The 14,630-nt window shown below is 43.8% G+C and overlaps 4 non-coding genes across 4 annotated transcripts; all 4 read right to left on the reverse strand.

The window, feature by feature from the left end:
- Window positions 1–1,262: 1,262 nt before the first annotated feature.
- On the reverse strand, window positions 1,263–1,480 carry LOC138286045 (small nucleolar RNA U3). Its single transcript, XR_011201741.1, has one exon. It is a non-coding gene; the product is annotated as a small nucleolar RNA U3 (small nucleolar RNA).
- A 4,119-nt stretch (window positions 1,481–5,599) lies between these two features.
- On the reverse strand, window positions 5,600–5,817 carry LOC138286046 (small nucleolar RNA U3). Its single transcript, XR_011201742.1, has one exon. It is a non-coding gene; the product is annotated as a small nucleolar RNA U3 (small nucleolar RNA).
- A 4,121-nt stretch (window positions 5,818–9,938) lies between these two features.
- On the reverse strand, window positions 9,939–10,156 carry LOC138286047 (small nucleolar RNA U3). Its single transcript, XR_011201743.1, has one exon. It is a non-coding gene; the product is annotated as a small nucleolar RNA U3 (small nucleolar RNA).
- Window positions 10,157–14,275: 4,119 nt separating this feature from the next.
- On the reverse strand, window positions 14,276–14,493 carry LOC138286048 (small nucleolar RNA U3). Its single transcript, XR_011201744.1, has one exon. It is a non-coding gene; the product is annotated as a small nucleolar RNA U3 (small nucleolar RNA).
- Between the last annotated feature and the right edge of the window lie 137 nt (window positions 14,494–14,630).

A 14,630-nucleotide genomic window follows, 5' to 3' on the forward strand; every position in this document is an offset into this window, starting at 1 on the left:
ATATAGCATACGAGAACATTATTAGGGGCCCAAAGGGATCATTAAACGTCTTCTGTTGAGAGTTATTGACAAAAGCGAGGGGACAGGGCATTTAACTAATGTGACAGCAGAGGAACGACGCCTATGCTGACAGCTCAACATTTCGTTCAATGAGGTAAGAATGCTTTAAATTAAACAGGAAAGCCAAATAAACGACATTTGCTAGAATATTAGACCAGATGGCTTATTCCAACCATTATTTGATTGTTGCAACTTCACTGTCCCCAATGAATCTTAAAAAATTCCAATGTCCTAAGACATCTAGCCCTTGATGTACTAGAGGTTGTGCGAGCGTTCCTGGGAAGCTGAATGATTTTCTGCTGCGCCTACAGGCTTTTATGGTAAGTAATCAGATGCAATCCTTTACGCTTACGTTACTTTGTGCTATGCGAGTCCCCGTGCAACACCTTAGCAAATGCCCAAGACGGCGTTCTTTGTCCTCATCGGTCTAAGATCCTCAACAGCCTTATACATTTTAGGACCTGTGACCAGGGTGTTACTCTTGGTTTTAGTCTAAAAAGACTAACTAGCATTAGAAAGCCCCTTTTTCCCACGTCAATTCGACAGGGCGATAAGCCACTGAGCGGCACTAATTGTGTGGAAGATGTCTAAACTCTAAAAATAGATCAAACATAGAGGCCCAGATTTATGAAACGCTTGCGTTATCACAGCGTAAGGCAACACCAGGGCATCAGTGAGGTTTACTAAACCACGCAAGGCCACCTTGCGTGGCATTGCATGTCTTAATAAATCTAGAGTAACCCATGGCAGCGCAAGTCGCTGCCTTGCGTTACTGTTTGCCGGGAAGGCGTTCCATGGGTAGGGAGTGGGTGATCTTAGGCATCCACCCATGCTCTTTCATGCATTCCCAGATTTACTAAGAGTAGTAAACCTGGGAACGCGTACGCCTTCCCAACTGAGGAGCAACAAGGAGAAATATCTTTGTTTCTCTACGTTTTATCCTCAAGTTGTCCTGCTGAGTTGCGTAAAAGGTGAGTAAATCTTCCCCTTCCCCGGGTCCATTTGAAAAGACCCTCTTTACTTAAATGTACCAAATTACGATTAGAAAGACCGTTTGAAAAGCTCAGTTTATAAAAGAAAGCCCCCAAAAAGCTCAAAAGAGGTGATTGCAAATACAAGTCAAGTGAGAATCTGGCAACCATCAAATATCCAAGAAAAGAAGTTTAAAATGCTGTACTCTCTTAAACTGAAACAAGAAGCTAACCACTCAGTTTGTGTTTCCTTCCTCCAGTTCTTCGTAAAAGAAGAGAGGAACGTTCATCAATAGCAGACAGCAGCTGCACAAATGCAACACTGTCCACTGGCTTCGCGCTCAGAAGAAAACACTACAACTCTTCCTCGTGGTTAGCGAAGACCAGACACTTTCGAACACATTTCCTCAGTTAAAAACTATAGAAATGATCCCTGAAAGTATAGTCTTGCCTGAACCACTTCCAGCTCACACAGGCAGAAAAAGTGGAAACCCTTCTTACCTACAGTAAGCACCTGTTGGGCATCAAGTCAAAAAACATATAAATATATAGATAAGACCACAAAATAGCATTCAGCAGATGCGCGTGCATTTCTGTGCAAGAAAGAGTTCTCCCTAGAACTCGGGTGACACAATGCTTTAAAAATTTGCATATCAGAAATCAGCCACCAATCAAATTCAGCCTGCCTTTTCCCGGCCCTGTCTCACACACAGACACACACACACACACAGGTTACCTGTTGGCTGCTCCTGAAACAGACAGAGGACTACAGTATGAAAGTTAAAGTTCAAACAGGTAAAGAAACGGCAGCCATACTTTCCTTTCCTGCTCTCGTTTACCGCAACAAACACATTTTAACTTGTTTAAAAAGTAAGAGAAACAGTTGGTAAACTCACAAAAAAGACAGTCTACCGTTACTTCCAGAGCTTTCGGCACTGCACTAAATGACAATTATTACCATTTCAAGATGGCTACGCATTATCAGACTGCACGAAGTGGGTGAATTTTACTGGAGATCGGACAGAATCACCAGAGCGCTTACTCTGTTCAAGTAAAGCAGCACACACTTGCCCTCTGAGTTCACATCATACTGTGCTGAAAGTGTAGGTGGTGAAAACACTGGGAATTATTCTTGTTCACAGCCTTCATTTTGAAGCTCAAGCCAAGACATGGATTTCTCTGGTAGTTTCATCCTCAGATATCTTGGTGAGATGTTCAACTTCCTGACGCAAATCGATTTACATGTTAAGAGGCAGAGCATTAATTAGCACTCATTTGGACTACTGCAATGCCTTACACAAGGGAAAATGGGGAAAACTTGAAACAAAACGGCAGGTTCCACAGGATTTTGCAGGAAGACAGTTTTCAATCAGAATATTTGGTTCAGATTATGACCTTTCAATGTGCCGAAAGCGTGATACTGATTGCTAGTGAATGAGAAACGACCTGGTAGGTTTGCAAGTATGGAAACAAAAGGTGTAGCAAGCAACCTACCTTTACATTTTGAAAAGTTGCACCACAGATCAAATGTATGGCAATGTCTTCAATCAGTCTCCCCAAACAAAGTAACTCTCCCCCAGTTCACGTGTAAGACCCTTACAAGGCGATGGCATTCCGCAGGAACCACGGGTTACAACGGAACCTACCACTTTCAGATGAGCTCTGAATACCTGACATCAAAGAAAGCCTTCACATCAGCAACACCTTGTCCTACCAGCCGCTTTGAACATATGCAGCTTTTCCAGGCCCCATGACTTTTAGGCATCTCTGTATTATAGAAGTATCCAAAACACGGTTTATTTTTCTTGTACAGAAGATTCCGTTCACCGGGGAGTGAATCCTTGTCGGGACAATTTTGATCCTAGTATTCTTCAGAATAGGAACCGAACATTTCAGTGAATGTATCCGTCATCCAGCCCTTCCTCAAATGAAGAAAGGAACAGCCATCAACAAAAGACAGTTGTTTCATAAATACAACTCTGCCCTTCCTTTCCAGATCAGGGCTTTTCTGCAACAACTCTCTGACACTTACAAACACTGGGGCAGATTTACGATATTTGGCGCAGGGCAGCACAGCAAGTCACATTGCTGTGCCCTGTGTCAAAGAAAACGGGCAATAATGTGTTATATGTATGCAATACTGTCCTTTTCCACTGCGCTGGAGCCATTTTGACTGCCTAGAGCCAGCGCCGGCAACCTTGCACCATGGTGCAAGGTTGTCTGCGTTGTAGGCAAAATTGTTTTTGTGAAGGAAGAGGCACCTTCCTACACAAAAACAATCTTGGGAGGCTTTTCCCTTTTCCTATGCGTGCTGCAAAACGCAGCACACATAGAAAGGGGAAACAACAAAGAGAAATAAAGATATTTCTCCTCACTGACCCTCCCCTGGGGAGGGGTAAGGTGTTGGTGCATTCCCAGATTTACATGGCTCTGTAAATTTGGGGATGCGTCTAACAATATGGGTGTTGCGTTGGAACACACACTGCAAAGCCCTTGGATCGCCTCCCTAATGCAGAGTAAGCCAGCGCACCGCTTTACAATGCCTTGCCTTAATCACTATCTACGGGACTATTCAAAGCCACGCCAAGTGGCTTTGCGTGATCTCCTAGATATGGTTAAAAGGTCTGACCGCTGTTGCGTCACTAGAAGTCACGCAACTGCAGTGCAAGCCTCTCTTAAATATGCCCCACTAGTTCCAGTTTCTTTCTTCAGAAACTTTTTATAACGCTATGCCACTCTGTTCCAGTGGCACAGGAAGATGTCACAACAGCATTTTTGCTGCCATCTGGCTTAGCTCTCAGATGGTAAGTGATACAGACTTTAAAAACTGCTGCTGTGGTCTATGCCGCTAACTAAAGTATTGCTTCAGCACGACAGGCTCAAGTTGAAGGCGAAAAACAGTCCACATCCCCTCTTCCAGCAGGCTAGAGGGTACCACAATTTAGTCTTACTTTGTTTTTTGTTTTTATATTTACTTATCTATTTATTTCATTATTTTAAAAAAGGACATTGCTGGGAAGGCAGTCGGGCTACGCTCCTGGCTCCTATAAAGCCAAGATTAGGCAAAGTTTTGAAGCACTCAACTGGCCTGCCGCCAGAGCGGAACCTTCTCCAATTCACGCTCTGCCGCCAACCCACCCACCTCGTTTCCCCGGCATTGGGGCATGTTTGAACTCCAAAATGGCGGCCTCCGGGGTTCCACACATTGCAGCTTTACCATTTTCAAGGTACAGGGATTATTCTACTGTTTAAAAGCTGCTGGCATTCCGATTTTCTTCATGAGGCTATCAATCTTGCAGTGTTCTAATATAGCATACGAGAACATTATTAGGGGCCCAAAGGGATCATTAAACGTCTTCTGTTGAGAGTTATTGACAAAAGCGAGGGGACAGGGCATTTAACTAATGTGACAGCAGAGGAACGACGCCTATGCTGACAGCTCAACATTTCGTTCAATGAGGTAAGAATGCTTTAAATTAAACAGGAAAGCCAAAAAAACGACATTTGCTAGAATATTAGACCAGATGGCTTATTCCAACCATTATTTGATTGTTGCAACTTCACTGTCCCCAATGAATCTTAAAAAATTCCAATGTCCTAAGACATCTAGCCCTTGATGTACTAGAGGTTGTGCGAGCGTTCCTGGGAAGCTGAATGATTTTCTGCTGCGCCTACAGGCTTTTATGGTAAGTAATCAGATGCAATCCTTTACGCTTACGTTACTTTGTGCTATGCGAGTCCCCGTGCAACACCTTAGCAAATGCCCAAGACGGCGTTCTTTGTCCTCATCGGTCTAAGATCCTCAACAGCCTTATACATTTTAGGACCTGTGACCAGGGTGTTACTCTTGGTTTTAGTCTAAAAAGACTAACTAGCATTAGAAAGCCCCTTTTCCCCACGTCAATTCGACAGGGCGATAAGCCACTGAGCGGCACTAATTGTGTGGAAGATGTCTAAACTCTAAAAATAGATCAAACATAGAGGCCCAGATTTATGAAACGCTTGCGTTATCACAGCGTAAGGCAACACCAGGGCATCAGTGAGGTTTACTAAACCACGCAAGGCCACCTTGCGTGGCATTGCATGTCTTAATAAATCTAGAGTAACCCATGGCAGCGCAAGTCGCTGCCTTGCGTTACTGTTTGCCGGGAAGGCGTTCCATGGGTAGGGAGTGGGTGATCTTAGGCATCCACCCATGCTCTTTCATGCATTCCCAGATTTACTAAGAGTAGTAAACCTGGGAACGCGTACGCCTTCCCAACTGAGGAGCAACAAGGAGAAATATCTTTGTTTCTCTACGTTTTATCCTCAAGTTGTCCTGCTGAGTTGCGTAAGAGGTGAGTAAATCTTCCCCTTCCCCGGGTCCATTTGAAAAGACCCTCCTTACTTAAATGTACCAAATTACGATTAGAAAGACCGTTTGAAAAGCTCAGTTTATAAAAGAAAGCCCCAAAAAAGCCCAAAAGAGGTGATTGCAAATACAAGTCAAGTGAGAATCTGGCAACCATCAAATATCCAAGAAAAGAAGTTTAAAATGCTGTACTCTCTTAAACTGAAACAAGAAGCTAACCACTCAGTTTGTGTTTCCTTCCTCCAGTTCTTCGTAAAAGAAGAGAGGAACGTTCATCAATAGCAGACAGCAGCTGCACAAATGCAACACTGTCCACTGGCTTCGCGCTCAGAAGAAAACACTACAACTCTTCCTCGTGGTTAGCGAAGACCAGACACTTTCGAACACATTTCCTCAGTTAAAAACTATAGAAATGATCCCTGAAAGTATAGTCTTGCCTGAACCACTTCCAGCTCACACAGGCAGAAAAAGTGGAAACCCTTCTTACCTACAGTAAGCACCTGTTGGGCATCAAGCCAAAAAACATATAAATATATAGATAAGACCACAAAATAGCATTCAGCAGATGCGCGTGCATTTCTGTGCAAGAAAGAGTTCTCCCTAGAACTCGGGTGACACAATGCTTTAAAAATTTGCATATCAGAAATCAGCCACCAATCAAATTCAGCCTGCCTTTTCCCGGCCCTGTCTCACACACAGACACACACACACACACAGGTTACCTGTTGGCTGCTCCTGAAACAGACAGAGGACTACAGTATGAAAGTTAAAGTTCAAACAGGTAAAGAAACGGCAGCCATACTTTCCTTTCCTGCTCTCGTTTACCGCAACAAACACATTTTAACTTGTTTAAAAAGTAAGAGAAACAGTTGGTAAACTCACAAAAAAGACAGTCTACCGTTACTTCCAGAGCTTTCGGCACTGCACTAAATGACAATTATTACCATTTCAAGATGGCTACGCATTATCAGACTGCACGAAGTGGGTGAATTTTACTGGAGATCGGACAGAATCACCAGAGCGCTTACTCTGTTCAAGTAAAGCAGCACACACTTGCCCTCTGAGTTCACATCATACTGTGCTGAAAGTGTAGGTGGTGAAAACACTGGGAATTATTCTTGTTCACAGCCTTCATTTTGAAGCTCAAGCCAAGACATGGATTTCTCTGGTAGTTTCATCCTCAGATATCTTGGTGAGATGTTCAACTTCCTGACGCAAATCGATTTACATGTTAAGAGGCAGAGCATTAATTAGCACTCATTTGGACTACTGCAATGCCTTACACAAGGGAAAATGGGGAAAACTTGAAACAAAACGGCAGGTTCCACAGGATTTTGCAGGAAGACAGTTTTCAATCAGAATATTTGGTTCAGATTATGACCTTTCAATGTGCCGAAAGCGTGATACTGATTGCTAGTGAATGAGAAACGACCTGGTAGGTTTGCAAGTATGGAAACAAAAGGTGTAGCAAGCAACCTACCTTTACATTTTGAAAAGTTGCACCACAGATCAAATGTATGGCAATGTCTTCAATCAGTCTCCCCAAACAAAGTAACTCTCCCCCAGTTCACGTGTAAGACCCTTACAAGGCGATGGCATTCCGCAGGAACCACGGGTTACAACGGAACCTACCACTTTCAGATGAGCTCTGAATACCTGGACATCAAAGAAAGCCTTCACATCAGCAACACCTTGTCCTACCAGCCGCTTTGAACATATGCAGCTTTTCCAGGCCCCATGACTTTTAGGCATCTCTGTATTATAGAAGTATCCAAAACACGGTTTATTTTTCTTGTACAGAAGATTCCGTTCACCGGGGAGTGAATCCTTGTCGGGACAATTTTGATCCTAGTATTCTTCAGAATAGGAACCGAACATTTCAGTGAATGTATCCGTCATCCAGCCCTTCCTCAAATGAAGAAAGGAACAGCCATCAACAAAAGACAGTTGTTTCATAAATACAACTCTGCCCTTCCTTTCCAGATCAGGGCTTTTCTGCAACAACTCTCTGACACTTACAAACACTGGGGCAGATTTACGAAATTTTGGCGCAGGGCACCACAGCAAGTCACATTGCTGTGCCCTGTGTCAAAGAAAACGGGCAATAATGTGTTATATGTATGCAATACTGTCCTTTTCCACTGCGCTGGAGCCATTTTGACTGCCTAGAGCCAGCGCCGGCAACCTTGCACCATGGTGCAAGGTTGTCTGCGTTGTAGGCAAAATTGTTTTTGTGAAGGAAGAGGCACCTTCCTACACAAAAACAATCTTGGGAGGCTTTTCCCTTTTCCTATGCGTGCTGCAAAACGCAGCACACATAGAAAGGGGAAACAACAAAGAGAAATAAAGATATTTCTCCTCACTGACCCTCCCCTGGGGAGGGGTAAGGTGTTGGTGCATTCCCAGATTTACATGGCTCTGTAAATTTGGGGATGCGTCTAACAATATGGGTGTTGCGTTGGAACACACACTGCAAAGCCCTTGGATCGCCTCCCTAATGCAGAGTAAGCCAGCGCACCGCTTTACAATGCCTTGCCTTAATCACTATCTACGGGACTATTCAAAGCCACGCCAAGTGGCTTTGCGTGATCTCCTAGATATGGTTAAAAGGTCTGACCGCTGTTGCGTCACTAGAAGTCACGCAACTGCAGTGCAAGCCTCTCTTAAATATGCCCCACTAGTTCCAGTTTCTTTCTTCAGAAACTTTTTATAACGCTATGCCACTCTGTTCCAGTGGCACAGGAAGATGTCACAACAGCATTTTTGCTGCCATCTGGCTTAGCTCTCAGATGGTAAGTGATACAGACTTTAAAAACTGCTGCTGTGGTCTATGCCGCTAACTAAAGTATTGCTTCAGCACGACAGGCTCAAGTTGAAGGCGAAAAACAGTCCACATCCCCTCTTCCAGCAGGCTAGAGGGTACCACAATTTAGTCTTACTTTGTTTTTTGTTTTTATATTTACTTATCTATTTATTTCATTATTTTAAAAAAGGACATTGCTGGGAAGGCAGTCGGGCTACGCTCCTGGCTCCTATAAAGCCAAGATTAGGCAAAGTTTTGAAGCACTCAACTGGCCTGCCGCCAGAGCGGAACCTTCTCCAATTCACGCTCTGCCGCCAACCCACCCACCTCGTTTCCCCGGCATTGGGGCATGTTTGAACTCCAAAATGGCGGCCTCCGGGGTTCCACACATTGCAGCTTTACCATTTTCAAGGTACAGGGATTATTCTACTGTTTAAAAGCTGCTGGCATTCCGATTTTCTTCATGAGGCTATCAATCTTGCAGTGTTCTAATATAGCATACGAGAACATTATTAGGGGCCCAAAGGGATCATTAAACGTCTTCTGTTGAGAGTTATTGACAAAAGCGAGGGGACAGGGCATTTAACTAATGTGACAGCAGAGGAACGACGCCTATGCTGACAGCTCAACATTTCGTTCAATGAGGTAAGAATGCTTTAAATTAAACAGGAAAGCCAAATAAACGACATTTGCTAGAATATTAGACCAGATGGCTTATTCCAACCATTATTTGATTGTTGCAACTTCACTGTCCCCAATGAATCTTAAAAAATTCCAATGTCCTAAGACATCTAGCCCTTGATGTACTAGAGGTTGTGCGAGCGTTCCTGGGAAGCTGAATGATTTTCTGCTGCGCCTACAGGCTTTTATGGTAAGTAATCAGATGCAATCCTTTACGCTTACGTTACTTTGTGCTATGCGAGTCCCCGTGCAACACCTTAGCAAATGCCCAAGACGGCGTTCTTTGTCCTCATCGGTCTAAGATCCTCAACAGCCTTATACATTTTAGGACCTGTGACCAGGGTGTTACTCTTGGTTTTAGTCTAAAAAGACTAACTAGCATTAGAAAGCCCCTTTTTCCCACGTCAATTCGACAGGGCGATAAGCCACTGAGCGGCACTAATTGTGTGGAAGATGTCTAAACTCTAAAAATAGATCAAACATAGAGGCCCAGATTTATGAAACGCTTGCGTTATCACAGCGTAAGGCAACACCAGGGCATCAGTGAGGTTTACTAAACCACGCAAGGCCACCTTGCGTGGCATTGCATGTCTTAATAAATCTAGAGTAACCCATGGCAGCGCAAGTCGCTGCCTTGCGTTACTGTTTGCCGGGAAGGCGTTCCATGGGTAGGGAGTGGGTGATCTTAGGCATCCACCCATGCTCTTTCATGCATTCCCAGATTTACTAAGAGTAGTAAACCTGGGAACGCGTACGCCTTCCCAACTGAGGAGCAACAAGGAGAAATATCTTTGTTTCTCTACGTTTTATCCTCAAGTTGTCCTGCTGAGTTGCGTAAAAGGTGAGTAAATCTTCCCCTTCCCCGGGTCCATTTGAAAAGACCCTCTTTACTTAAATGTACCAAATTACGATTAGAAAGACCGTTTGAAAAGCTCAGTTTATAAAAGAAAGCCCCCAAAAAGCTCAAAAGAGGTGATTGCAAATACAAGTCAAGTGAGAATCTGGCAACCATCAAATATCCAAGAAAAGAAGTTTAAAATGCTGTACTCTCTTAAACTGAAACAAGAAGCTAACCACTCAGTTTGTGTTTCCTTCCTCCAGTTCTTCGTAAAAGAAGAGAGGAACGTTCATCAATAGCAGACAGCAGCTGCACAAATGCAACACTGTCCACTGGCTTCGCGCTCAGAAGAAAACACTACAACTCTTCCTCGTGGTTAGCGAAGACCAGACACTTTCGAACACATTTCCTCAGTTAAAAACTATAGAAATGATCCCTGAAAGTATAGTCTTGCCTGAACCACTTCCAGCTCACACAGGCAGAAAAAGTGGAAACCCTTCTTACCTACAGTAAGCACCTGTTGGGCATCAAGTCAAAAAACATATAAATATATAGATAAGACCACAAAATAGCATTCAGCAGATGCGCGTGCATTTCTGTGCAAGAAAGAGTTCTCCCTAGAACTCGGGTGACACAATGCTTTAAAAATTTGCATATCAGAAATCAGCCACCAATCAAATTCAGCCTGCCTTTTCCCGGCCCTGTCTCACACACAGACACACACACACACACAGGTTACCTGTTGGCTGCTCCTGAAACAGACAGAGGACTACAGTATGAAAGTTAAAGTTCAAACAGGTAAAGAAACGGCAGCCATACTTTCCTTTCCTGCTCTCGTTTACCGCAACAAACACATTTTAACTTGTTTAAAAAGTAAGAGAAACAGTTGGTAAACTCACAAAAAAGACAGTCTACCGTTACTTCCAGAGCTTTCGGCACTGCACTAAATGACAATTATTACCATTTCAAGATGGCTACGCATTATCAGACTGCACGAAGTGGGTGAATTTTACTGGAGATCGGACAGAATCACCAGAGCGCTTACTCTGTTCAAGTAAAGCAGCACACACTTGCCCTCTGAGTTCACATCATACTGTGCTGAAAGTGTAGGTGGTGAAAACACTGGGAATTATTCTTGTTCACAGCCTTCATTTTGAAGCTCAAGCCAAGACATGGATTTCTCTGGTAGTTTCATCCTCAGATATCTTGGTGAGATGTTCAACTTCCTGACGCAAATCGATTTACATGTTAAGAGGCAGAGCATTAATTAGCACTCATTTGGACTACTGCAATGCCTTACACAAGGGAAAATGGGGAAAACTTGAAACAAAACGGCAGGTTCCACAGGATTTTGCAGGAAGACAGTTTTCAATCAGAATATTTGGTTCAGATTATGACCTTTCAATGTGCCGAAAGCGTGATACTGATTGCTAGTGAATGAGAAACGACCTGGTAGGTTTGCAAGTATGGAAACAAAAGGTGTAGCAAGCAACCTACCTTTACATTTTGAAAAGTTGCACCACAGATCAAATGTATGGCAATGTCTTCAATCAGTCTCCCCAAACAAAGTAACTCTCCCCCAGTTCACGTGTAAGACCCTTACAAGGCGATGGCATTCCGCAGGAACCACGGGTTACAACGGAACCTACCACTTTCAGATGAGCTCTGAATACCTGACATCAAAGAAAGCCTTCACATCAGCAACACCTTGTCCTACCAGCCGCTTTGAACATATGCAGCTTTTCCAGGCCCCATGACTTTTAGGCATCTCTGTATTATAGAAGTATCCAAAACACGGTTTATTTTTCTTGTACAGAAGATTCCGTTCACCGGGGAGTGAATCCTTGTCGGGACAATTTTGATCCTAGTATTCTTCAGAATAGGAACCGAACATTTCAGTGAATGTATCCGTCATCCAGCCCTTCCTCAAATGAAGAAAGGAACAGCCATCAACAAAAGACAGTTGTTTCATAAATACAACTCTGCCCTTCCTTTCCAGATCAGGGCTTTTCTGCAACAACTCTCTGACACTTACAAACACTGGGGCAGATTTACGATATTTGGCGCAGGGCAGCACAGCAAGTCACATTGCTGTGCCCTGTGTCAAAGAAAACGGGCAATAATGTGTTATATGTATGCAATACTGTCCTTTTCCACTGCGCTGGAGCCATTTTGACTGCCTAGAGCCAGCGCCGGCAACCTTGCACCATGGTGCAAGGTTGTCTGCGTTGTAGGCAAAATTGTTTTTGTGAAGGAAGAGGCACCTTCCTACACAAAAACAATCTTGGGAGGCTTTTCCCTTTTCCTATGCGTGCTGCAAAACGCAGCACACATAGAAAGGGGAAACAACAAAGAGAAATAAAGATATTTCTCCTCACTGACCCTCCCCTGGGGAGGGGTAAGGTGTTGGTGCATTCCCAGATTTACATGGCTCTGTAAATTTGGGGATGCGTCTAACAATATGGGTGTTGCGTTGGAACACACACTGCAAAGCCCTTGGATCGCCTCCCTAATGCAGAGTAAGCCAGCGCACCGCTTTACAATGCCTTGCCTTAATCACTATCTACGGGACTATTCAAAGCCACGCCAAGTGGCTTTGCGTGATCTCCTAGATATGGTTAAAAGGTCTGACCGCTGTTGCGTCACTAGAAGTCACGCAACTGCAGTGCAAGCCTCTCTTAAATATGCCCCACTAGTTCCAGTTTCTTTCTTCAGAAACTTTTTATAACGCTATGCCACTCTGTTCCAGTGGCACAGGAAGATGTCACAACAGCATTTTTGCTGCCATCTGGCTTAGCTCTCAGATGGTAAGTGATACAGACTTTAAAAACTGCTGCTGTGGTCTATGCCGCTAACTAAAGTATTGCTTCAGCACGACAGGCTCAAGTTGAAGGCGAAAAACAGTCCACATCCCCTCTTCCAGCAGGCTAGAGGGTACCACAATTTAGTCTTACTTTGTTTTTTGTTTTTATATTTACTTATCTATTTATTTCATTATTTTAAAAAAGGACATTGCTGGGAAGGCAGTCGGGCTACGCTCCTGGCTCCTATAAAGCCAAGATTAGGCAAAGTTTTGAAGCACTCAACTGGCCTGCCGCCAGAGCGGAACCTTCTCCAATTCACGCTCTGCCGCCAACCCACCCACCTCGTTTCCCCGGCATTGGGGCATGTTTGAACTCCAAAATGGCGGCCTCCGGGGTTCCACACATTGCAGCTTTACCATTTTCAAGGTACAGGGATTATTCTACTGTTTAAAAGCTGCTGGCATTCCGATTTTCTTCATGAGGCTATCAATCTTGCAGTGTTCTAATATAGCATACGAGAACATTATTAGGGGCCCAAAGGGATCATTAAACGTCTTCTGTTGAGAGTTATTGACAAAAGCGAGGGGACAGGGCATTTAACTAATGTGACAGCAGAGGAACGACGCCTATGCTGACAGCTCAACATTTCGTTCAATGAGGTAAGAATGCTTTAAATTAAACAGGAAAGCCAAAAAAACGACATTTGCTAGAATATTAGACCAGATGGCTTATTCCAACCATTATTTGATTGTTGCAACTTCACTGTCCCCAATGAATCTTAAAAAATTCCAATGTCCTAAGACATCTAGCCCTTGATGTACTAGAGGTTGTGCGAGCGTTCCTGGGAAGCTGAATGATTTTCTGCTGCGCCTACAGGCTTTTATGGTAAGTAATCAGATGCAATCCTTTACGCTTACGTTACTTTGTGCTATGCGAGTCCCCGTGCAACACCTTAGCAAATGCCCAAGACGGCGTTCTTTGTCCTCATCGGTCTAAGATCCTCAACAGCCTTATACATTTTAGGACCTGTGACCAGGGTGTTACTCTTGGTTTTAGTCTAAAAAGACTAACTAGCATTAGAAAGCCCCTTTTCCCCACGTCAATTCGACAGGGCGATAAGCCACTGAGCGGCACTAATTGTGTGGAAGATGTCTAAACTCTAAAAATAGATCAAACATAGAGGCCCAGATTTATGAAACGCTTGCGTTATCACAGCGTAAGGCAACACCAGGGCATCAGTGAGGTTTACTAAACCACGCAAGGCCACCTTGCGTGGCATTGCATGTCTTAATAAATCTAGAGTAACCCATGGCAGCGCAAGTCGCTGCCTTGCGTTACTGTTTGCCGGGAAGGCGTTCCATGGGTAGGGAGTGGGTGATCTTAGGCATCCACCCATGCTCTTTCATGCATTCCCAGATTTACTAAGAGTAGTAAACCTGGGAACGCGTACGCCTTCCCAACTGAGGAGCAACAAGGAGAAATATCTTTGTTTCTCTACGTTTTATCCTCAAGTTGTCCTGCTGAGTTGCGTAAGAGGTGAGTAAATCTTCCCCTTCCCCGGGTCCATTTGAAAAGACCCTCCTTACTTAAATGTACCAAATTACGATTAGAAAGACCGTTTGAAAAGCTCAGTTTATAAAAGAAAGCCCCAAAAAAGCCCAAAAGAGGTGATTGCAAATACAAGTCAAGTGAGAATCTGGCAACCATCAAATATCCAAGAAAAGAAGTTTAAAATGCTGTACTCTCTTAAACTGAAACAAGAAGCTAACCACTCAGTTTGTGTTTCCTTCCTCCAGTTCTTCGTAAAAGAAGAGAGGAACGTTCATCAATAGCAGACAGCAGCTGCACAAATGCAACACTGTCCACTGGCTTCGCGCTCAGAAGAAAACACTACAACTCTTCCTCGTGGTTAGCGAAGACCAGACACTTTCGAACACATTTCCTCAGTTAAAAACTATAGAAATGATCCCTGAAAGTATAGTCTTGCCTGAACCACTTCCAGCTCACACAGGCAGAAAAAGTGGAAACCCTTCTTACCTACAGTAAGCACCTGTTGGGCATCAAGCCAAAAAACATATAAATATATAGATAAGACCACAAAATAGCATTCAGCAGATGCGCG

This window comes from Pleurodeles waltl, chromosome 3_1 (assembly GCF_031143425.1).
Source record: "Pleurodeles waltl isolate 20211129_DDA chromosome 3_1, aPleWal1.hap1.20221129, whole genome shotgun sequence".
Classification (NCBI taxonomy): domain Eukaryota; kingdom Metazoa; phylum Chordata; class Amphibia; order Caudata; family Salamandridae; genus Pleurodeles; species Pleurodeles waltl.